Raw genomic sequence first — 25053 nt, 5'->3', positions numbered from 1 at the left:
GTCTGCAAGGGCTGATGTCAAGGCAGCTGAACATTTTTTGGAAACTCTAGATAAATTGACTGTGGAAGAAAATTACTTTCTAGAGCAACTACACGTCTTCAATGTAGAAGAAATCTCCCTATTCTGAAAATGGTTGCCTCAAAAGGACTTTCACTCATAAGGAGACTTCATGAGAAATGCCAGGTTTCAGTGACAGCTGTCTTACTTGCTTCAGGGGGCAATATTTCAGCCTACAAGTTAAAACTTTTGTGATCTAGTACAGGGAGAATGCCCAAACCTACAGAATATCAGTAAGTACTCATAGTGCTAGCAAGTTCCTCACCTGGTACTGTCAGCTTTGCTGTGGCCCAAGTTCAAACCTGACTCCCATTGTCCTGGAGGGAGCTTTGGTGCTGTGGTATCTTTCTTTCCCTTGCGCCCTATCTCTGTCTCTGCTTGCTTTCTATTTGATAAAGTTGACCAGGATTGGTGAAGTCCCAGAGAAATAGAAACTTACTTTATTTTATTTATTTATTCACATCCAGGGTATTTGCTGGGGCTTGGTACCTGCTCCACAAATCCACTGTTCCTGGGGGTCATCTTTTTTCCATTGTTGTTGTTGGTGTTGCTGCTGTTGTTGGATAGGACAGAAAGAAATCAAGAGAGAAGGGGAAGACAGAGAGGGGGATAGAAAGACAGATACCTGCAGACCTGCTTCACCACCTGTGAATTGACCCCTCTGCAGATGGGAAGCCAAGGGCTTGAACCAGATTCTTGCAATTCGCACTATGTGCGTTTAACCCAGTGCTACTGCCCATCCCCGAGTTATAGCAACTTTTAAGGCATGCTACCTGAGAAAAATTTGTTCATCTATTCTTGAAACTGATGAAGACACTGATGCAATTTTGGAAAGATTACAATATATACATATATTTTATTTATTTATTTATTTTCCCTTTTGTTCCCCTTGTTTTTTTATTGTTGTTGTAGTTATTGTTGTTATTAATGTCATTGTTGTTAGGACAGAGAGAAATGGAGAGAGGAGAGGAAGACAGAGAGGGGGAGAGAAAGATAGACACCTGCAGACTTGCTTCACCACCTGTGAAGTGACTCCCCTGCAGGTGGGGAGCCAGGGGCTCAAACTGGGATCCTTATGCTGGTCCTTGCGCTTTGCACCACGTGGGCTTAACCTGCTGCGCTACCACCTGACTCCCGGAAAGATTACAATATCTATCATGCATCAAGAACCTTGCTTGGGTGATGGCACCAAGAAATGTGTGAGTAGCATTTGGAAGAAGATGCTCAGAAGTTCATCTGTGACTTCAAGGAATTTGAATACTACATTATTATCATAGGAAATGGCAGCTCCCTGCAAGTTATTGCCTGTAAAGGCCCTCTAGTTGTATGAAAGGTGGAAGGCAGAGATTTTCATGATCTCATCTGTGTAGGCCTAGGCAATGCATGTGTTTGTGTCTTAGGGTCTAAGCAACACTGTGTAAAAAGTAAAAGGGCTGGGGAGACAGCATAGTGGTTATACAAAGTGCTCTCATTCCTGAAGCTTTTGAATTCCCACGTTTCAGTACCCTGCATCACCATTAACCAGAACTGAGCAGTGTTCTGGCCTCTTTGTATGTATTTGTATCAGTATATCTGTATCAGTATATATCTCTCACTAAAATAAAACATTTTTTAAAAAAGCAAACAAAAAACCCTTTTAAGATTGATTGATTTTATTTAATGAGAGAGAACCAAGGCATCAATCACTCTGGCATTTGGAGGACAGGGGATTAAATTGGGGATCTTAGGCATGCAAGCCCTGTCCTCTACCCTTGAATGACCTCTTTGGCTGATACATTCTTTTTTGCAGAGCCAGGACCTCAACACTCCCAGGAAGACTTCTGCAGATAGAGAAACAGAGAGAGACAGAGATGTAGGCAGAGAGAGAGAAGGAGAGATACAAACATCAGAGCTTCCTTTAGTATCACAGCACTTCCTATGAAGTACTGGGGCTCAAACTTGGATTGTGAGAACAGCAAGGCACACATCCTACCCAAAGAGTTTCCTCTTTTTCATTTTTTCCTTTGAATTTTTTTTATTATATTAGTGACTTATTATTGATTTACAAAATTATAAGATAACAGGGGTCTAATTCAACACTCTTCCCACCATCAGAGTCCTGTATCCCCATTCCCTCCATTGGAAGCTACAGTAGTTCTCCCAAGTTTGTAAATATGGGCTGACTATTATTTCTATAACTATCTGTATATATATATATATATATATATATTTCCCATTTCTCTCTATGGTCATATCTTCTCTTTCTTTTTTTAAAAATCTTTTAAAAATGTAATTAATTCATTAATTAATTTCCTTTTTGTTGCCCTTACTGCCTCTCTTCCTTTCTAACTCACATCTACACCTATTACTACTTATGAATGTCCTTCCTTTTTCCTCTTCTCTTTCAGGGTCCTGATGGAGTTCAGAGCCCTCTGGTCACTTCTCCTATCATTTCTCCCCCTCTGGGAGTATGGACCAAAATTCTTTTTGGGGTGCAGAAGGAGGAAGGTCTGGTTTTTATAACTGCTTCTCTGCTGGACATGGGCATTGACATGTTGATCTGTACCCCCAGTCTAGTGGGGCAGGGCTCTGGAGAGGTGAGGTTTCAGGACACATTGGTGAGGTCATCTGCCCAGGAAAGTCAGGATGGAATCATGATAGTGTCTGCAAGTTGGTGGCTGAAGGTCAGTAAGACTAATGAACAGGAATCAAAAAGTAGGAATAGAGCTGATGAGAATAGGGATCTTAGGGTGGAAAGAAGTGAAGAAATCTCCTTTAGTCATCTCCCTACGAGCCAATAGCTATTGTAATCTTTGCTTGAGTTGATAGCTAACATGGAGGGGGACAAAAATACTGTCCAGGAATATAGTGTCAGGATTGAAAATAGAGTTAGAAAGTTGGATTAGAGTGCTTTGGGAGGTGGCACAGTGGCCAAGGCACTGGACTCTCAAGCATGAGGTCCTGAGTTTGATCCCCGGCAGCACATGTACTGGAGTGGTCTGGTTCTTTCTCTCTCTCTCTCTCCTATCTTTCTCATAAATAAATAAAATTAAAAAAAAAAAAAAGAAAGTTGGATTAGAGCAGAAAGTAGCTCCCAAACTTGAAGGAAACCTATGAATAAAATTAACTGTTTATCCCCATCCACCTGACCCAGGGCTCATATATATTGACATTTAGCGTAGATGTCTGTATAACTTCTGAGTCCCTGTTGGTCTGAGCTTACAGTTCATGGTTACATCTGGGGACATTCTTGGCTGCACTCATTTCAGGACCAGTCTTCCTCAAGTGTCAGGGTAACCATGCACTTCTGCCTGGTCTCAAAGAAAAATATATTTTATAAATTTATTGTAATCAAGTATACAGTGTTTATAAAATCTAGAGTAATATCCAATAATGTCCTAGGCATTCACTCTCACTACTGACTCACCCTTGGCAACTCCCAGTCTTGCAGGTGCCATTCACAGTAAGTCTCCTATAGAAGTATATCACTTTATGCCACTGGTGGAGCTTCACTTCTCTGGACCCACTTTTTCAGACAAAAAAAAGAGAATGTGACATAGATAGAGGGAAAGACCCCACAGCACTAACCTTCCCCTGTATTCACATGTGGTCTACAGGGGACTCAAACCTGTGTTCCATGCATAGCTAAATGTCTGCCCTCCTAAATGAGCTATCTTGCCAGCACCATTTTTTAATTCTTTCATACTGCATTTTTTTTTACTGTACCTCTTCTACATTTATGTATGCTTAGCCAACATACATCATTGTGTAAAAGTGCCTGCAGTATGTCCTCCAGCAACAAGCTCTACAGGTTTGTACAGGAGCAATAAGTTATAAAATACAGTGCAGGCATACACAGTAAGCGATAGCATCTGGGCTTGTGTAAGTAGCACACTATGATGTCCTGTGGTTCACACAATGAAGTCACTTAATACATTTCAGAAGTACCCCATCTTCTTCTTTAGTATACTCAATTCTGCATTAATCATGTGTAACTATTGCAACATTTAAAAAGTTTACTTATTTATTTATTCCCTTTTGTTGCCCTTGTTTTTTTATTGTTGTAGTTATTGTTGTTGATGCATTGTTGTTGGATAGGACAGAGAGAAATGGGGAAAGGAAGGGAAGATAGAGAGGGGGAGAGAAAGATAGACACTTGCAGACCTGCTTCACCGCCTGTGAAGCGACTCCCCTGCAGGTGGGGAGCCGAGGGCTCGAACCGGGATCCTTATGCCGGTCCTTGCACTCTGCGCCACCTGCACTTAACCTGCTGTGCTACCACCCGACTCCCCCCCACTCCTTTTTTTTTAACCACGGTACTGGGGCTAGGTGGTAGCACACTCAATAGAGCACACATGTTATCATGTTCAAGTTCCTGGGTTTGAGCCTCCGGTCCTCACCTGCAGGAGGGAAGCTTCATAAATAGTGAAGCACCCTTCCCTCTCAGTTTCTCCCATCCAGGTGCTAACCGGCCCGACCCTGCCTAGCTTCCGAGATCAGATGAGATTGGGTGTGTTCAGGGTGGCACAGCTGTAGACTCCTCTCTATTTCTATGTTTATCAAAACCAGAGAAAAGAAAGGAAGGAAGGAAGGAAGGAAGGAAGGAAGGAAGGAAGGAAGGAAGGAAGGAAGGAAGGAAGGGAGAAAGAAAGAGAGAAAGAAAGAAAGAAAGAAAGAAAGAAAGAAAGGAAGGAAGGAAGGGAGAAAGAAAGAAAGAAAGAAAGGAAGAAAGAGAGAGAGAGAGAGAAAGAAAGAAAGAAAGAAAGAAAGAAAGAAAGAAAGAAAGAAAGAAAAAAGAAAGACCGCCAGGAGCAGTGGATTAATCGGATTATTGTGTAAGCACCAAGCCCCAGTGGTAACTCTGGTGGGGGAAATATATATATATCTTCCAGAGCACTATTCAGCTGTTCAGCTCTGTCTTATAGTGCTGCTGGGATAGAAAGGTGGGATTCTGAGCCTCAGGCATGAAAGTCCACTGCATAAACCACTATGCTACCCCCCCATCTGGTTGCAAATATGAAATATTATTCATGCAAAGCTCTCAGCTGCAGTCATTCCTATAGTCTGTGATAGTGTTCCAGGATGTAGACACTATTATAATACTTGAAGGGCTGGGGTGAGTGCTGCATTCAAATGGACTCCAAGTACCTGACAACCCCTACACCCTGTAAGCCAAGAAGCTCATACTCCACAGAGAGAACCAGGAGGCAGCAAATCCTCCATTGCACCCCTGACTCCAGACATTCAGAAGGGACTAGAAACCTGCCCTCCACAAGGACACGAACTCACTCTGGGGGCCTGGCTAAGGGCACCTCCCCTGCTCTCCCTCACCCACATCCCCAGCCTCACCTCCGTGTGTGTGTGTGTGTGTGTGTGTGTGTGTGTGTGTGTGTGTGTGTGTATGTGTGTGTGTGTGTGTGGAGTGGGGGTGGGCGGGCAACCGGATGTCGCAGACCCGGGCACTCAGGAAGGGGTGGCTGGGTTGTCCAAAAGCCTCAAAGTGGCGGAAGGGAGGAAGCAGCCGCACCTGCATTGTGCTGGCCCCGCTCCCTGCTGAGCCTCTGACCCTGGTGGCGAGCCTTCTTGGCTTCACTTGCTGAGACTGACTAGGGCTTTCTGGGCAGAGAAGACCAAACCTGTGCATTCATTCATTGATTCATACATTCATTTATTTATGCATCCATCAGCAATTGAGCTGTAGCAGGAGGAGCCCATGATGGCAAGGACCACGACAGTTTGTGGCTCTGTGGTTAGATGACTGGCTTGGAATCTTGGCTCTGCCACTTAATAGCTAAGTAACTTGGGCAAATTACTTAACCACCGTGGGCCTCAGGGAGTGGGGTTGTTTGGTTAAATGAATTTCATATGAAACCATATGGAACAATGTCTGCAACTAGTAAGCATTTGTTAAATGCAGGGTTTATTAAAACAAAATTAAAATAAAAATATTTTAAGAGGGAGAAAGAGAATAGTCCTGGCATATTTTATTCCTGGGATCAAACCCATGGCTTCAGGCTTCAGACCTGTCCTCAACTGCTGAGCAACCCCCCACACACACACACTCATTAAACTGCCTCTGTGTAGTGTTTAATATATATATATATATAATATATATTATATTATTTATTTATTTATTTTTACCAGAACACAGCTCAGCTCTGGCTTTTGGTGAAGCTATGGATTAGACCTAGGACCTCTGATGCCTCAGGCATGAGAGTCTATTGTATATTTGTTGTTGTTGCAAAAGACCATTTTAGGAGTAGTGTGTAGCATGCACCAGAGACCCAAAGTTGCATATTGGAGACCAGAACAATGATTGTAAAAATTTAAAAAAATTGATTACCAACATATGAAATATATATATACATATATATACATATATATACATATATATACATATATATATATTAGAGGCATACATATAATAACATGTGCTCTATTGGGTGTGCCACCACCTGGCCCTAGTACTCTGGTAAAAAAAAAGTTGCTGGGGACCAGGTGGTAGTGTATCAGGTTAAGCATACACGGTGTGAAGTGCAAGGATCCTGGTTCAAGCCCCTGGCTCTCTACCTGCAGTGGGGGTGGGGTGGTTGCTTCACAAGTGGTGAAGCAGGTCTGCAGGTGTCTATCTTTCTCTCCCCCCCCATCTTCTGATCCTCTCTCCATTTCTCTCTGTCCTATCCAATAACAACAACAGCAATAACAATGATAATACCAACAACAACGATAAACAAGGGCAGCAAAAGGGGAAAAATAGCCTGTAGGAGCTGTGTATTCATAATGCAGGCATTGAGCCCCAGCAATAACTCTGGAGGCAAAAAAAAAAAAAAAAGTTGCAATAGTTACACATGAGGAACAATGAATTGGGTAAACTAAAGAAGAAGATAGGCGGGAGTCCGGCAGTAGTGCAGCGGGTTAAGCGCAGGTGGCACAAAGCGCAAGGACCAGCATAAGGATCCCAATTAGAGCCTCTGGCTCCCCACCTGTAGGGGAGTCACTTCACAGGTTGTGAAGCAGGTCTGCAGGTGTCTATCTTTCTCTCCCCCTCTCTGTCTTCCTCTCCTCTCTCCATTTCTCTCAATAACAACAATAACTATAACAACAATAAAAAAACAACAAGGGCAACAAGAGGGAAAATAAATAAAATAGAAAATAATTTAAAGAAAAAAAGAAGATAGACATAGTTCTGTGAAATGTGTATGCATATATATATATATCGCATGCTTCTTGCAAGTGTTGCTCACTGGCACACCAGAAAAAAAAAAAACTCTTGAACAATTCTGTTGCAAGGTGAGTTTATTTTGAAAGGTAGATATTGCATCTAAACTGGTTGGCTTTTTAAATGCCTTCTGAGACATCTTGTGTAAGAAAATATTTCTCAAATATGTCATAATTGGGGCAGCTTTGCCAGGGGGCCCAAGAAAATATGTCTGTGGGCCTTTGAGTTTTTAAAACTACTACAGGCCAGAAGTTATTTACTGGGTGGAAGAATTGGAAACCTCACTTGGAAGTGAAGTAGGAATGGATAAAAAAAGCAGACAGGTAACAGGCATCTAGAAAGTAGACTTTTAGTGTGCAGGCTATGGGGACAGTGAGGAGACAACGTGGATGCTGAGCTTTCTGGTCTGGAAGAATGGGTGAGGGCTAGAATGCACTGACCTGAGGTTCTAGGGCAGGTAAATGAGTTTGCTTTTAGCTACAGGGTATTCGAGGACCTGGGTTAGTCCTGGGATCTTGGTATTCTGGTACTCATGAAAGAGAGAGTTGGGCTTAAAATATTCTGTTGGGGGGCCAGGTGGTAGCTCACCTGGTAGAGTGCACACATTACCATGTACAAGGACCCAGATCTGAGCCCCTGGTTCCCACCTGCAGTGGGGGAAGAGGGGGAGCTTCAGGAGTGGTAGTGCAGTGCTGCAGGTGTCTCTCTCTCTTTTCCTTCTCTATCTCTCACCTATCAAAATGAAACAAAAGGAAAACAAAACAAAACAAAAGACCCTGGGATTAGTGGAGCCATGCAGGCATCAAGCCACTGTAATAATCCTAGTGATGGAAAAGAATCTGTTGGTGAGACAGGAGTAAAATCATCCCACAGTATGTGGGCAGAGCAGGAGGCCCAGGATGAACCTTGGGTTTTTGTTGTTGTTGTTTTTTTTTACTTTAAGGAATTAAGGATGTAGGAAGGCAGTTAATGAAGGAGAACCTGCAAGACTATGGAGCCCAGCTGCCTCCATCCTATAGGACTGGATCCTTCTCTAATACCCCTCTTAGAGGTAGGCTGAGCAATAGGTGGGGAAGATGGAATCTAGCCAGAGCCTGAAGTAGCCCACTAGTATATAAGTCAAGACTTGCACTCAAATTCAGAATACCAAAGTGCCCTTCAGAAGCGTCTTCCTGCCCTTTGGAGTTGCTTGGTGGACTTCTAAGTCATTCCAGGGAGGATGACTATAAAGGAAAGGCCATATGTAGGTCCTAAGGGTTGGAGAGTGAGCAGATAGGCTGCCTGAGACATTCTTCTCAGCTCTGGGGAAGCTGGGAGGCCAGAAGAACTTGGAGCTACCACAGGGACTTCTCAGCCTGGTCCTAGTGGGATACCTGCAGGTCAGTCTAGAAGTGCTGACCCTTGTGACCAGAAAGGATTGTAACTGTCATTAATCTTGCTTGAAAGCCAAGATCTGAACTTGGGGCAGGGTAGAGCTTTTTTTTTTTTTTTTTTTTTTTGGGGGTGGGGGCAGGTTGAGCTTTGACACATGCATTAACTCTTACTGTGTGCCAAACACCATCATATATGCCTATCTAATATTCATGAAAATCTCCTCAGAAGAGGAAACTGAGGCTTGGAGAACAGAAGGAACCCATCAAGCACACTTGGCTGGTGAGAGACAAGAATTGAGAGCAGAAGGCTAGAGCTCAGGCTCTGTCCCTGTGGTTTCTCCTGGGACAGTTCCTCTTCTGCAGTGACCTCTCAGCCTCCCTGATACTTGGGTTCTATCCTGGGTGTCCTGTTAACCTTCAGCCTCGCCCTCAATAAAACAATGATTATCAGATCCTGCTAAGCCTATTCTACACTTTACAGGCTCTCTCATTCTCTGCCAGAGTTTTTGCTAAGCCTTCATGTCTGCATGATTCCTAGTTCCTAGTGGACTCTTCTCCTTTTTAGTGCTTCTTTTTTAGATAAAGAGTAAGAGACAGAGAGAAAGAGAGGGAAGGAGAGACACTACAGTGCTGTTCCACTTTTTGTTAAGTTTCCCCTGTGCAGGTGCTCCCCTGTGGTGTCTGGGGGCTCAAACCCAGCTTTCTGTGTTTAGTAAAGTGTGCACTCTGTTGGATGTGAACCATATCCCACTACCTCCCCTTTTCCCACCTCCCAAATATTGTACTGTTCCCTACCTTCCATTCTGGAGTCACTTTCTCAGCCTTGGCTTCACAGTCTCCCCTGACTGTCACATCAGCCTTATTCTTCATCTCCCTTCCTTCTAGTACTCCTACTCATCCTCTAGTCCTTCCTCCTTGTCAGTAGCCAGATTGCTCCCCTAAAACCCAAGCCTGATCATATCACTTTCTTTCTTAACACCTTCTTATTCACCTAGTGAATACCATATTGCCCTCTGGATAAAGCCCACATTCCTGATCTGATCACCAGACCCTTTGGGCTCTAGTCACTCAAGCTCACTGCTCTCCTGACCTGCTTCACCTAATAGGATGCTGGCTCATGGTTCTCTAAACAGGATTTTTTTTGCCTCTGAACAACTACTTGATCTACTACAATCTCCCTCACCCAGTCATGTCAACTGAAGTTCTGGTTATCCTTGAAAATCCAAATTCTATTATTATTATCTTTATTTATTGGATAGAGACAGCCAGAAACCGAGATGGTAGGGGAGACATAGAGGGAGAAAGAGAGACACCTACAGCCCTGCTTCACCACTTGTGAAGCTTTCCCCCTGCAGGTGGGGACTAGGGGCTCGAACCTAGGTCCTTGAACACTGTAACATGTGCACTCAACCAAGTGTGCCACCATCCAGCCCCAAAAAACCCAACTTCTGATTGTAAAGATGGTATAATAGATGTGTTAAGTGACTTTCATGCCTGAGATGCCAAAGGTCCCAGGTTCACTCTTCAGCATTAACATAAGCCAGAGCTGAGCAGTGTTGATGAGATCAATAGAGAGAGAGAGAGAGAGAGAGATGGGAAAACCCAGTTTCATGGGTGGTATCAGTTAAGTTTCTTGTGTTCCTGTCTCTTTGCTCTACAAAGCTGTGTGAGCTCCTGTGTGTCCTTTTCCCTGTGCCTGGCATCATGCCTGACATACTGGAGAGGTTCTGTAATGTGGAGTGGAAGCGCTCAACCTCTACCTTTCACCTCTTCCATCCTACCATTGGCTCTGGGTTCAATGCCTTGCCCTAGCTTGAATTTGTTACAGCAACAGGTGCAACTCCAGGTTGAGCTCTTAACTTGGCACCAGCCCCGCTTCTAGCTATGACCTGCTTTAAACCTTTACCCCCAACTCCTAGTCTGATGCCCACATTGACTCAATATCTAGAACTCATATGGACTTAGACCACCACATCAGGTCCAAACTCACTACTTGTTCAACTGATGTCTACTTTTCCAAAGCCTGGCTCCAGTTTTCTGCCTTGGTTCTCCCCAAGTTAGAAGGAAGAAGACTGACAGAAGACTAGTACAGAGCCCCAAGTTCTGCCTACTGTTGAGGTAACTATCCTGAGCCCCTGAACATGCCCAGTTCCTGCTCTGGAGTTACTCTACTGCAGTGCTCAGCCCAACCTCAATAGCCCTACAGGGTGGCAGGTGACCTAAGGACATGGGTTCAAGCCCTGGGCAACCACATGAAGGCATCTTCAGGGTTTGAAACTTCACAGGAGGAGTGGTGTTGGACTGTCTCTGTGTCTCTCTCTCCCTCTCTGTATCTCTTGTTCTCAATATAGAGGGGGGAAAATGATTGCCAGGAGCAGTGGAGTTGTATAAGCACTGAGTCCTCTTGATGACCCTAGTGGCCCCCCCAAAAAAAAAAGAAAGAAAGAAGAAAGAATGAAAAAAATGGGAAAAAGGAAAGGAAAGAAAGAAAAGAGAAAGAAGGAAAAGAAATAGAAACATTCCAACCTCAGCAGACTGGCTAGTCCTATGAAGACATATAGTCCCAAGTTCAAAGCAAAATCTTACCAATTACTACCTGGGAGGTTCTAAGCACCTCCTGGGCTCCAATTCTCTTATCTGCAAAATGGGATAACAGTAATTGTAAAAATAACAGGTAGCATGCTGCCTGGTACAGAATACATGTCAACATGCCAGGCCTTTCTTCACCATTTCTTCAGGTTCATTGGGTCAGTTCATATAAGTTGCCTGTAGCTCCCACAGAGTCCATTGCATAAGAACTCTCCCTCCGAGTATAGATCAACCTATCAGTGCCCATGTCCAGTGGAGAAGTAATTACAGAAGCCAGACCTCCCACCTCCTGCACCCCATAATGATCCTAGGTCCATAGTCCCAGAGGGATAAAGAATAGAACAGCTTTCAGTGGAGGGGATGGGATGTGGAACTCTGGTGGTGGGAATTGTATGGAATTGTACCCCTCTTAACCTACAGTCTTGTCAATCATTATTAAATCAATAAAAATCATAAAAAAAGAAAAGAACTCTTCCTCCACTTTGACACTGGCAGTTCTGGCCAAGCCTTGCCCCAGGCTTCTGACTGCCACTTGGTGTCCCTAGGGCATATCAGGCAGTGAGGGCAGAGCCAAAGTATCAGACTAGATCTACTGCCCAGAACTCCATGTCCATGATGTAAGGGGCAAACATGGGTCCAGAGGGTACTAGGTGAAAGGCTAGTCTCCTCTCATTGCTGTGGACTGAGCACATGAACTTTGGGTTGGCAAGGTAATGGTGCTTCCTTTTTTCCTCCAACTGCCTTGCTGACTCTCTGTTCCATCAAAGTTCAGGAAGCAATAGCTCTTATGGATAATGGAATTTGGGGATCCTGTCCCCCCAACACAGGTGCCAACATCAGTGGAGTTCTGGGTGTACTGTGTAGATGACTGAGTATGCAGGCACGGATGCATTGTGAGAAGTATAGGCATGTTAGAATAGCTTGTGCAGTATGTATGCAATGTACACATCACAAGTGATGGGGTAGGGGGAGGGCTGCATGTGTATGTTGCATGTGTACATATAGTATGTGTATATGACTTTTTTTGTGGAACTGCATGTTTGGTTTCCTTTTTTCCAGAGAGAGAGAAGGAGAAAGAGGAGAGAAGGGATACTACAGAACTACTACACTGTGTGTGAGGCTTTCCCTTTGCACAGTGCTCCATGTGGTGGCTGCAGACTTGAACTCAGGCCCTTGTGCATGGCATTCTGCCAGGATAGCTGTTTCTCTTCCAGTTCCTTCTAAGTATGTTTGAGATAGATGTGAACCTGGGAATGCAGTCCAGGAAATGAGTTAATGTGTTTGTAGGTGAAGTATGTATGTCTTGAGTGATGTGGGATAGGGAAGAGTGGGCTAAAGAGCCCTGTTAGACAGCAAGGCGATGCTGGATATTTGGGATACACTGCTCATACTCTGAGGTGGCACGGAGCAAGGTCAATGTCCACAGAGAAGAGCACTAGTAGCAGAGAAGTGCAGTGTCCAGGGGTTGGGTCTATGCTCCAGAGAGCCAGGTTCTTCCTATCTTCCAACTGACTGCCTTGTCAAGGTGCCTACAAATACCTCAGGAAGACAAACATAACCTTTGGGAGACCTGGTTATGTGTCTGGGAGGATGCTGTAGCTGTAGTTCATGTGGGCACTGTCCTGCCTTGGGCCAGTAGAGGGGAGGCCAATGGCCTTGCTGCCACTAGTCCTGAATGATTTCTTCACTCTGAATCCTGTTCCAGAGCTTCCAGAGCCTCCCTGCCAAGCAGAGTGGTGCCAATTGCATATTGGTGTCTCTTGGAACTCCAGGGTAGAGGAGAATTCAGGAACTTCAAAAGCAAGCTAGATTGTTGACGTCTGGAAGAAACTGATTTTGACCCAGGCTGACTCCTCCCCACTTCACCTCTATGTGTGGCTCTTTCCTCAGAAGGGGCTGTGCCATTCCCTTCTGATGAGTCCTTAGATAATCTGAGCCTGTGTGTATGTGCCTTTCATCACCCCCTTAGGCTGAAGACAACCAGAACCACTTGCGTTTCCAAGGTGTTCTGCAGCCCACTGCTTAAATACTGTTCTACCTGGCTATGACTCATCCCTCAAAATTCAAGTTAAGCTTCATTTTATCAGGCTACTTTTTGTGGCTAAAAATAGCTGTCATCCACTAATATTCCATATCTTGCTTGTCTTTAGTCAATGAATCTTGACTTATTTCCCCCCACTGGGGTAACATGGTTGGCCAGGTGTTAAAAATTGTATTTTTTTCAGAATTCCTTGCAGTGAGATGTGATTTTTGTGACCATGTGTGGGTCAACAGTTTGTGTAACTTCTAGGATATATATATATATACATATATATATATTATGGGGGAGCATGCCATCATTTTTCACTCCTTCCTTTGAACTGACTGAGATGCAAATGTGATAGCTGGAGTTTGAACAGCCATACTGGACAATGAGCTAAAAACAACCTGTTTATGGCATAAGACTGGGGAAGCAAGAAAGCAGAATGCAATGGGGCTCTGATGATCATCCGTCCGCTACTCTACCTCTGGACAACTTACTTCCAGGTTCCTTACTGCTTACGGTAACTACTATTTGAGGTTTTCTGTCACCCAGAAACTCAAGCTTAAATTATACACATTTCCTAGAATCAACTGCCCCTACTCTTGCTCCTCCACTTTTTCTGCCAACACACTGTGTTCTTTATTTGATTTAAATTTTTATTAGTGATTTACAAGACTATAAAATATAAGGGGGTACAGTTTCACACCACACCCATCACCATAGTTCTGTCTCCCCCCGCAAATACCACTATAGTTCTCAAAGTCTTAGAGACAGTTTGTACAACACATTTAGTCCTATCTGTTAACCTGTGAGCTCACAGGACATGTCCATGTCATCTACCAAGCAGTGGTAGAGACATACCATAGAGAATGTTAGACATAACATAGAGAATGTTAGTAGTATTAAGACCTGTGAAACACAGGGGCTGGGAGTTGGCACACCTGGTAGAGTGCACACATTGTAGTACTTGAGGACCTGGGTTCAAGATCCTGGTCCCCACCAACAAGGGTGAAATTTCATGAGCAGTGGAGTACTGCAGCAGTTGTTTCTCATTCTCTCTCTCTCTTATTTGCTTCTTCTTTCTATCTCTATCAGTAAAGGAATAGAAATGACAACAGGAATGGTGGAGTCTTTGTGCAGGTACCAGGCCCCTATAAAAACTGATGGCACAAACAAGCAACAACCTGTGAAACACATATTCAGGTATCCAGATTTGGGTTTGGCTGGGAAGTTATTAGTGTAAATATGATCAGTACAGTGGTGGGAGGGGACAGCGAGATACTTCACTTGGCAGGGTGGCTGCCTTGTCACGTACAGGGAGGGACACAGGCTCATACCTAACCCCCACCACACATGGGGAAGCTTTGGTGCTAGGATCTCTCTCTTTCTCTATCTGAAAAAGTTGGTTGGAGTGGTGAAGTTGTTTTTTTTTTTTTTTTTTGCCATCAGGGTTATTGCTGGGGCTCAGTGTCTGCACCACGAATTCACTGCTCCTGGTTTTTTCCCTTTTGTTGCCCTTGTTGTCTTATCATTGTTGTGGTTATTATTATTGTTGTTGTTGTTATTGATGGCATTGCTGTTGGATAGGACAGAAAGAAACAGAGAGAGGAGGGGAAGACAGAGAGGAGGAGAGAAAGAGAGACACCTGCAAACCTGCTTCACTGCCTGAGACCCCCCCCCCGCAGGTGGGGAGCCGGGGGCTCGAACCGGGATCCTTACTCCAGTCCTTACGCTTCGTGCCATGTGCACTCAACCCGCTGTGCCACCACCCGACCCCCTCTGAGTGGTTAAGTTCTTGCAATGACAAAAGAAAAAGGAAAAGGAAAAGGAAAAGTAAGGAAAGAACATCGGAGAACATGGTGGGAGAAGAAAGGGTAAAGAGGGTGAAATGAAGAGGTCTTAATAGCTCTAACACTGCAGGTCATGTTGAGAAGAAAAAGTCATTGAAACAGGGCTGAGAAGCACCAGTGATCTGGCAAGGACTGGGCAAAGGGCTGCAGAGCAGTGACTTCAGAGATCACATGTGATTACCTGTTTTTATCTCACAGCTCACAGGAATCTGAGGTAGGAAGGAATCAGTTGTGGCTGATCCAGGGCGATATTTGGAAAAGGTGCAGGGAAGAGAAATGTTACTCCTGAGGTAGGAAAGGCAAAGTGAAACCAGGCAGTGTTGCTAGGCTGTGAGAGAATGGAGAGGCAGAGGAAAGGGAAGTGCTGCTGAGGTTGAAAAATAGGTAACATTGCAGCTGGAGAAAGAGCTCTACTGGTAGAGCATCAAATTTTCATACTTGAGGTTTGTGGTTTGATCCTTGGCATTGCATGTCAGAGTGATGCGCTGGCCAGTCTCTCTTCTGCTCTGTCTTATCTGAAACTCTCTCTCTCTTTTCCCCCCTAAATTTATCTTTACTTATTTGATAGAGACAGCCAGAAATTGAATGGAAGATGGGGGGCCATGGCAGTGGTGCCTCTGGTTAACAGCACACAGTATAGTGTTCAAAGTCCTAGGATCAAGTCCCTGGTCCCCACCTGCAGGCGGAAAGCTTCACAAGTGGTAAAGCAGGGCTGCAGGTGTCTGTTTCGTTCCCTCTCTACCTTCTCCCATTACAATTTCTCTGTCTTCATTAAATAATAAATAAGTAAATTAAAAAATAATTAAAATAATTTTAAAATTAAATAATTAAAAAATAGAAGTTGAGAGGAGAGGAAAGGAAGAGGTAGAGAGGGAAAGAGACAGAAAGACACTTGCTTCCCACTGCAGGTGGGGACCAGGGGCCTGAACCCGTATCCTTGTGCATTGTAACATATGCACTCAACGAGGTGTGCCACCACCCACCTTGCAGCCCCTTCTGAAACTATCTCTATTTCTCTCTCTTGTAATAAAATAAATATTAAAAAAAGAAAAGAAGAGCAAGTGACAACACAAGAGAGGTGACTCAGTATGTGCTTTGCATGTATGAGACTCTGGCTTCCATCCCTGGCAAGAAAGAGGTAAGAAGAGATGAAAAGCAGAAAGAAAAAGGAAACCAAGTAACATGGAAACAGGCACAAGAGAACTGAAGAGACTCTGACTTTGTTTTTTCCTTCAGTGAAACTGGAGCTTTGCCCATGTACAATTTTACCATCTCTGGGACACTTTTATTCATTCAGATAGAGAGACAGAAAATGAGATGGGTGGGGTATAGAAGACATTTTATCACTGGAGCTTCCTCTGTTGCTATAGGGCATTCCATGTTGTGTCCGGTTTTGAACCTGAGTTGTGCATATGACAATGTGCATGTCCTTCCAGGCAAGCTCTCTCTCTGGCCATAATTTCCTTTATTATTATTAATTATTATTATTAGGCTGCTACTCTCAAGTCCCAGGTGCAATCCCCCACACCTCCATAAGCCAGAGCTGAGCAGTGCTCTGGTTATTATTATTGTTATATTTATTAGATAGAGATAGTCAGAAATCAAGAAAGGGCAAGATAGAGAGGAAGAGAGACAGAAAGGCACCTGTAGTATTGCTCCACCACTCAAAAAGCTTTCCCGCTGCAGGTGGGGACCAGGGGCTCGAACTCAGGTCCTTGTGCATTATAACATGTGTGCTCAATCAGGTGTGCTACCACCCAGCACCCCCAACTTCCTTTTCATATATGCTCTTTGCCATACCTGTGATTTACTTTCATTCCTCATCTGCCTGGCAAACTTGCCCTTTGAACCTCCTCACGTGATATCTGGTTTTCTGGTCTACATGTCCCAGAGTGAATCAGATAGAGTCGCACATGACCAGAGACGTCTGTGTCGTTGCGCAACTCTGAGGGAGACCAGTCAGAAAAACTGTCAGAGTTACGCAACATGCCGATTTTGCCCATAATGCCCCTCCATTTCTATCATGTTATTTTTTACTTTTCTTTATATTTTTTCTTTATTCGGGGGATTAATGGTATAAAATCAACAGTAAATAGTTTGTACATGTGTAACATTTCTCAGTTTTCCACATAACAATCTGACTCCCTATAGTTCCTCCTCTGCTATCATGTTCCAGGATCTGAACCCCCACCCCCACCCCAGAGCCTTTTACTTTGGTGCAATACGCCATCATGATTTTTTATCAGACTCTTACTCTAATGATTTATTTACTTGTTGGTCTTCCCTCTGGACTCTGAACTCCACTTGAAGACTCTGCTTGACACTGTGTCTGCTTGACACTGTGTCTGCATTGACACAGGGCTCAGTCAGTGTTCATTTGAATGAAGGGATACTGGCCTAGTCCCTGCAACTTGGAGCTCCCACTTTAACTAGGGAGACAGAAGGAACAAACATGAAACATGTCAAAAACTGAGCATGATCGAGAGGGCCATAGTCCTGTATGTTTCAAACGGAGGCTTTTCTAGGACAAACAAGCAAAGCTGTAAGGAAAGGTGAAATGGCCAAAGTGCGAATTGGGACAGGACCTGAAGAAGGAGGATGTACTGGCAAAACCCAGTGCCCACACTGCTGAATTGCTCTTCTCAGGGGTGGGAAGAAACTGCAGCCTTGTATCAGAGGCAGAGCTCAGGACTTGCATATATGAGGTCCAGGGTTCAGTCTCCAGCACTGCACATGGAAATACGCTCTGCCTTTCTCTCTAAGTGCTTCATTAAATAAACAAATCTTTAAAAATTTTCAGAGAGGGGAGTCGGGCTGTAGCGCAGCGGGTTAAGTGCAGGTGGTGCAAAGCACAAGGACCGGCATAAGGATCCCGGTTCGAACCCTGGCTCCCCACCTGCAGGGGAGTCGCTTCACAGGCGGTGAAGCAGGTCTGCAGGTCTATCTTTCTCTCCTCCTCTCTGTCTTCCCCTCCTCTCTCCATTTCTCTCTGTCCTATCCAACAACGACAACAACAATAATAATAACTACAACAATAAAAAAAACAACAAGGGCAACAAAAGGGAATAAATAAATAAAATAAATATTAAAAAAAATTTTCCAGAGAGATGGCTGGGGAGATGGTGTGGTAGATAAAGTCTTGAACATTAAAGTATGAGGTCCTGAATCTGATACCTAGCATCACATGTGCCAGAGTGATGCTCTGGTTCCATTCTTCTTCTACTTCTTCCTCCTCCTCCTCCTCCTCCCCCTCCTCCTCCTCCTCCTCTTCCTCTTCTTCTTCTTCTTCTTCTTCTTCTTCTTCTTCTTCTTCTTCTTCTTCTTCTAATGATGATGATAATAATAATAATAATACTATTTTAAGTGCTGGGGAGATAGTGCACCAATTATGGTGCTTGTGGCCCAGGCCCAAGCTCTGGTTCCACATAGGAGGTGCAATGATACTAGAGGTAGCTCCCCATTGCTATGGTGTCTCTTCCACTCTCTGTCTCTCTATCTGAATTAAAAAGTTACCTGGAGTGGCTGGTGAGGTGGTATAATAATTAAAACACCTGACCTGTGAGCATGAGGTCCTGAGTTTGATCCCTGGCATAGCATGTGTCAGAATGATATTCTGGCTCTCTTTTGCTCTCTCTCTTCCTCCCCCCTCTCACTTTATCTCTCATGTATTTTTTTAAAGCTATCAGGAGGGGAGGCAGGTGGTGGTGCATCTGGTTAAGCATACATATTACAGTGTGCAAGGACCCAGGTTCAAGCCCCTGGTCCTCACCTGTAGGGGGAAAGCTTCATGAGTGGTAAAGCAGGGCTGCAAGTGTCTCCCTGTCTCTCTCCCTCCCTATCTTCCCATTACCTCTCAATTTCTCTCTGTATCTACCCAATAATAAAAAAAAGTTACCGACTTTTCTAACAGATGGCTGCACAAGGACAGAGTAGCTAGGCTGGGTGATTAAGAAGAAAAATGAAAAGCTCTAGGTAGACTTCTGGAGGCGGGGCTATGGAGCAGCAGGAGCCCTGTTTCTCTCCTCTCCACTCCTGGATCAACTAGGAATACCAAAGGATACCACCTGGGACTGCAACAATACAGGACAAGATCGACTTCAGGAACCCACCAAATCACTCGTGAGTGCAAACATGTGTGGCTGGTGATCAGAGAGGAGCCTAGGGAAAGATTAAGGGGCTGGTAACAGTCCAGCAGTTTGTCAGTAAGACACCACCTCCAGTCTGTTTCACCAGCAAGGGGACAGCTGAAGGGAGGAGAGGACTCCCCTGAGACTCACCAAATGCAACTCTGAGTCTCCATGGCTACTGCCCTCAGAATCTGGAGCAGTGGCAGGGAGGCCCTGTGCTGACACCAGGGGACAGAGAACTAACCAGGAAACTCAGGAGAAGACCTATACCTCATTGGCATAGCAGTGGGGCTGTGAGAGTCTCTTTGCATAACCACTGAATTATCTCTGCCACACCCTGCTTTATCTCTTGGTCAAGAGTCAGTGACTAAGCTAAGAAGCCTACTTATAGTTTAAAAGCCCTCAGGCTCCCATAGCCTACAGAGAAGAAAAAGCACAAAAGAGGCTTTTAAGCCACTGAACTCCAACTCAGGGATCAAAATACTATTGAAACAACTGTTAATGTCCACAACTGTGAACTCTTTAATTACCTTACTTAGACACAAGTCAATCCAGGCAAGAGTGATCAGTAATTTGAAAAGTACTGAGAGAGGGACCTCATAACATAGTATATAAAATGGTTAAACCAACAAGAAGAAATATTGGAGAAATGAACCAGGACAAGAGTCCAGCTAAAAGTCCCCCAAAGGGTGAAGCACAAAATAAAGAGGTCAACATCCAAACACTAGTTAAGGAAATAATCACAGGAGTGAGTAAAGAGTTTGAAAGAATTGTCATCAGAAATGCAGAAACAACAAATGAGATCCTGGAAGAAAACACTAATTATCTCAAGGTTATTAGAGAGCTGAAAGCTGAAATAGCTGAGCTAAGAGCACAACTAGCTGAACAAGTGAATACAGTGTCAGAACAGGGAAACAAAATAGATGAACTCCAGAAAACAGTAGAGGGGAGAGAGAATAGAATCAGTGAGCCTGAAGACAGAATTAGAAAGATCGAGGACGAATTAGAGACAACTAAAAAAGAAGTAAGAGATCTCAAAAAGAGATTAAGAGATACTGAAAACAACAATAGAGGCCTATGGTATAACTTCAAAAGAAATAAAATACACATTATTGGATTACCAGAGGAAGAAAGAGAGGGAGGGGAAGAAAGAATTCTTTCTTCCATAATTGCTAAAAACTAGAGGCCATAATTGCTAAAAACTTCTCTAGTCCAGACAACATAAAAGACATAAAGATTCAAGAAGCCCAGAGGGTCCCAAAAAGAATTAACCCAGACTTACAGACACCAAGACACATCATATTTAGAATGGAAAGGAATAAGGATAAAGAAAGGATCCTGAAGGCTGCAAGAGAAAAACAAAGAGTCATCTACAAAGGAAAACCCAAAAGATTAGCAGCAGACTTCTCCACACAAACACTATAGGCCAGAAGAGAATGGCAAGATATCTATCGAGTACTCAATGAGAAAGGCTTTGAACCAAGTATACTGTATCCTGCTAGACTGTCATTCAGACTAGATGGAGGCATCGAAACCTTCCCAGACAAGCAACAGTTGAAGGAATCAACTATCACCAAGCCTGCCCTGAAAGAAGTTCTGAAAGGTCTCCTATAAACAGTCAGACCACCATAAATAAGCCATATATCAGAACACTCTAGAACTCTACAACAATGGCATTAAAATATCTTCAATTTTTGATATCAATAAATGTCAATGGCCTGAATTCACCTATTAAAAGACACAGAGTAGGAAGATGGATCAGAAAACACAACCCAACAATATGCTGTCTACAGGAAATCCACTTAACTCAACAACACAAACACAGACTCAAAGTGAAAGGATGGAAAACTACCATACAGGCCAATGGCCCACAAAAAAAAGGGCAAAAACAGCTATTCTCAAATCTGACATGATAGACTTTAAAATAGATAAGATTTAAAAAGATAGGAATGGCCACTACTTAATGCTCAGAGGATCAATCAAACAAGAGGACTTAACAATTATTAACATCTATGCACCCAATGAGAAGCCATCTAAATACATCAAATGTCTACTGAAAGAGCTACAGCAATATATTAACAGCAACATAGTCATAGTAGGGGACTTCAGTATTCCACTCTCTCAACTTGACAGATTATCCAGACAGGAAATCAATAAAGACATAAGGGAGCTAAATGAGGAGATAGATAAACTAGAGCTATTGGACATTTTCAGAGTCATTCATCCCAAGAAGCTGGAAGACACATTTTACTCAAGTCCTCATGGGTCATTCTCAAGGATAAACCATATGTTAGGCCACAAAGACAGCATCAGCAAACTCAAGACCACTTAAATCATCCCAAGCATCTTCTCAGACCACAGTGGAATTAAACTAACACTTAACAATCAACAAAAGATGAGTAATAGTCCCAAAATGTGGAAGCTCAACAGTACACTCCTTAACAACTACTGGATCAAAGAGGAAATCAAGGAAGAAACCAAAATGTTTCTAGATTTCAATGAAAATGAAGACACAAGCTATCAAAATATTTGAGACACAGCTAAGGCAGTACTGAGAGGGAAGTTCATAGCCATACAAGCACACATTAGGAAACAAGAAAAAACACAAATAAACAGCCTGATTGCACATCTTAAAGACCTAGAAGAAGAACAAAGGAACCCTAAAGCAACCAGAAGGACAGAAATCACTAAAGTTAGGGAAGAATTAAATAACACTGAAAATAAGAAAACCATACAAAAGATCAATGAAAGTAAATGTTGGCTCTTCAAAACAGTGAACAAAATTGACAAGCCTTTAGCCAGACTCATTTCTGTTTTTGTTCTGATTTTAAGACAATGAAAAATAAGCAGCAATTACTTCAGTCTGAAGGGAAGAGAGAGTAAAGGAAGAAAGGACTTGGATTGGGCACAGGGACTAGTCTAAGATACAAGTGACACCAAGCAACCAAAGATGTGATTTTGGGAGGGATGGGGGGGTGGGGGGAGGATTCAGGTCCTGGAACATGATGGCATAGGAGGGACTAATGGGAGACATGTTGTCATGTAGAAATGTTATACATGTACAAATTATTGTATTTCTCTATCGACTGTAAACCATCAATTTCCCAATAAAAAAATTGTATAAAAAGGTGATTTTGGGGGAGAAACATATTCACACCCCCATCAGGTTCCTTCCCTGTGGCTGCATTTTAGGAGAGGAGCAGGGATATGATGTCTCCACAGCTTTCAGGGACCCCAGGTAGACCCTGCTCACCAGTTTTTTCCCCCATGACCTGGTGATGATAGGCTTTTGATTTCAGAAAGAACTCTGGGTTTGGGAGTCTGGCAGGTTAAGCGCATGTGGTGCAAAGCACAGGACCAGAGTAAGGATCCCTGTTCGAGCCCCCGGCTCTCCAACTGCAAGGGAGTTGCTTCACAGGCAGTGAAGCAGGTCTGCAGGTGTCTTTCTATCCCCATCTCTGTCTTCCCCTCTTCTCCATTTCTCTCTGTCCTATCTAACAGCAATGACATTAATAACTACAACAATAAAAAAACAAGGGCAACAAAAGGGAATAAATAAATAAATATTAAAAAGGAAGAAAGGAAGAAAGAAAGAGAGAAAGAAAGAAAGAGAGAGAGAAAGAAAGAAAGAAAGAAAGAAAGAAAGAAAGAAAGAAAGAAAGAAAGAAAGAATGAACTCTGGGCTCAGCTCTGTTCCAGCTTTTAGAAACACATCTGTATCCAGTTCTCAGCTGGGTGGGGGATGGAGGAGAGGCTCCCAGGAAGCAGCAGGGAAAACTTTAGTCTTCCATCCTTATGACATATGGTGGGAATTCACACTATGAACTTTTTTTTTTTTGGACTTTTAATGTGGCCTTCTGTTCTACCAGCTGGGAGCAGATCTGATACTTTCCTCTTTATTTTCCCAGTTTGTCTCCAGTTAATAAGGCTGTGATCTCCTTAATCCAAATGTATATAAACATGTATAACTTTGTTTTAAAAAAAAAAAACGCTCTCTTCCTCATTATGAATTTAGACTCTTGTGGTTGTGGAATAAACATATTTCGTGTGCTATGCATGTGTGTGCATGGTTCTTTTTTTTTTTTTTAGATAGAAGCAGAGAGAGAGAGTGAGTGAGAGGGTGGGGAGTAGATAGCATAATGGTTATGCAAAGTGACTCTCATGCCTGAAGCTCCAAAGTCTTAGGCTTAGTTCCCTGCACCACCGTAAGCCTGAGCTGAACAATGATCTGGAGAGAGAGAGAGAGAGAGATATGCACTGGAGTTTCCTTCAGAGCAATGAAGACTGGGCTAGAACCTGGGTCATGCGCATGGCAAAAAGCAAGACATGATTCAAATGAGCTCTCTCTCCAGTCTATGTGCATTCTTTACCTGCCTTTAGCCACCCCATGCCATCCCCAATGGCCTGAGAGGTCAAGTCTGAATAGTAAGGAGGAGGCATAGCTCTTCATTTCTCATTGATGGAAAGATTTTACAGGGATTGGACAGCATGTGCCAATCTGTCTAAGCCCACTCTATGCTGTTTGAAGGTCTTTTCCTGCATCCTCCTGGTGTGCTATTATTCTCAACTCAGACTGTGGGAAATACTCTGCTCAAGTGCTTCTTCTTCTGTTGATCTTATCCAGTGCTGCCTAAGGGGTGAGGCTTCCTGCACAGAGCCTGATGGAGATTTTTCCTGGTGGAAAGCTGAAAGGGTAGCAACTTGCTGTGGGTGTATGAGGGAAGGAAGCCTAAGACAGCAGAATAAAGTTAGGATCTTAGTGTTCTCATGAGGGAACAGCCTGTTAACAGATTTTGGTTGTTCTTCCTTTAGGCAGTCAGATGAGATATATAAGTCAAGATTTCTTCACTGCCCAGGAGATTTTGCAGTGGCTAGAACATGGGATTTACAGGCATGAGTCCTATTTTCTGTTCCCCATCATTGCATGGGCAGGAGTGATACTCTAGCTCTCTCCCTCTCTTCTCTCTCTATAATAAATATTAAAATTTATTTCTGGGGTCGGGTGGTGGAGCACCCAGTTGGTTAAGTGCACACATTTCCATGTGCAAAGACCCAGGTCCAAGTCCCCATTCCCCACCTGCAGGGAGGAAGCTTCACAAGCAGTGAAGGGGGGCTGCAGGTGTCTCACTTTTCTTCTCCCTCTCTATGTCCCCCTCCCCTCTCAGTTTCTCTCAGTGCTATCAAATAAAAATAAAGGAAAAAAAGAAAAGAAAAAAGCCAAGAGGAGCAGTGGATTTGTTGTGCAGGCACTCACACCCCAGTGACAATCCTGATGGCAATGTAAGTAATTATTAAATAGATAAACAAACAGATGATTTCCTCTGGTCATGCCTCCCACAGGAATTCCTGCATGTATGTGGGCCTTGAGTTTATGGAGCTAGAGGGGGTGAATCAGGAGGTGGGACAAGTAAAAGAAGGGAAGCTGGCCCAAGGACTCTTCTGGGAAGGTCTATGTTGAGGGAGAAGCAGTGTGGAGTGAGCCTGTTCAGCCAGTGGGCTGGAGAAGAATCCTGATGGGCAGGAGGCTCTGGAGCAGACAAGGGAGGAAAGGAACCTTTCTAGAAGGGGAGTAAACAGTGGAGTGGTGCATTTTTAAAATTTATTTATTTATTTATTTATTAACTTACTTATTACCACAGCACAGCTCAGCTCTAGTTTATAATGGTGTGGGAAGAATAGAACTGGAACCTCAAGAGCCTGAGGCATGAATCTTTTTGCATAACCATTACGCACTCTCCCCTCACCTGAGTGGTACATTAAACAAAACAAAACAAAACAAAACAAAACATCAGGGTTATGGGCAGGACTTGAGCAAATCTCTTGGAATTGCCTTTTT

At 43.6% G+C, this 25053-nt stretch overlaps 1 long non-coding RNA gene across 2 annotated transcripts in view; it reads right to left on the bottom strand.

Moving 5' to 3' along the window:
* Positions 1 to 337: 337 nt before the first annotated feature.
* Positions 338 to 25053, bottom strand: part of LOC107522744 (uncharacterized) — a 58662-nt gene continuing 33946 nt past the window's right edge. Inside the window, exons 3-5 of one of the 2 annotated variants that reach the window (XR_009553870.1) lie at positions 3464 to 3562; positions 3260 to 3347; positions 338 to 610 (exon numbers count right to left, since the gene is read on the bottom strand). This is a non-coding gene — a long non-coding RNA (uncharacterized LOC107522744). Of the gene's footprint in view, positions 611 to 1691; positions 1878 to 3259; positions 3348 to 3463; positions 3563 to 25053 lie in introns of those variants that run through there. The other variant, XR_001601601.2, reaches the window with a different exon arrangement.

The sequence above is a fragment of the Erinaceus europaeus genome, chromosome 13, assembly GCF_950295315.1.
Source record: "Erinaceus europaeus chromosome 13, mEriEur2.1, whole genome shotgun sequence".
NCBI lineage: Eukaryota > Metazoa > Chordata > Mammalia > Eulipotyphla > Erinaceidae > Erinaceus > Erinaceus europaeus.
This window is presented reverse-complemented; position numbering and strand designations above follow the sequence as displayed.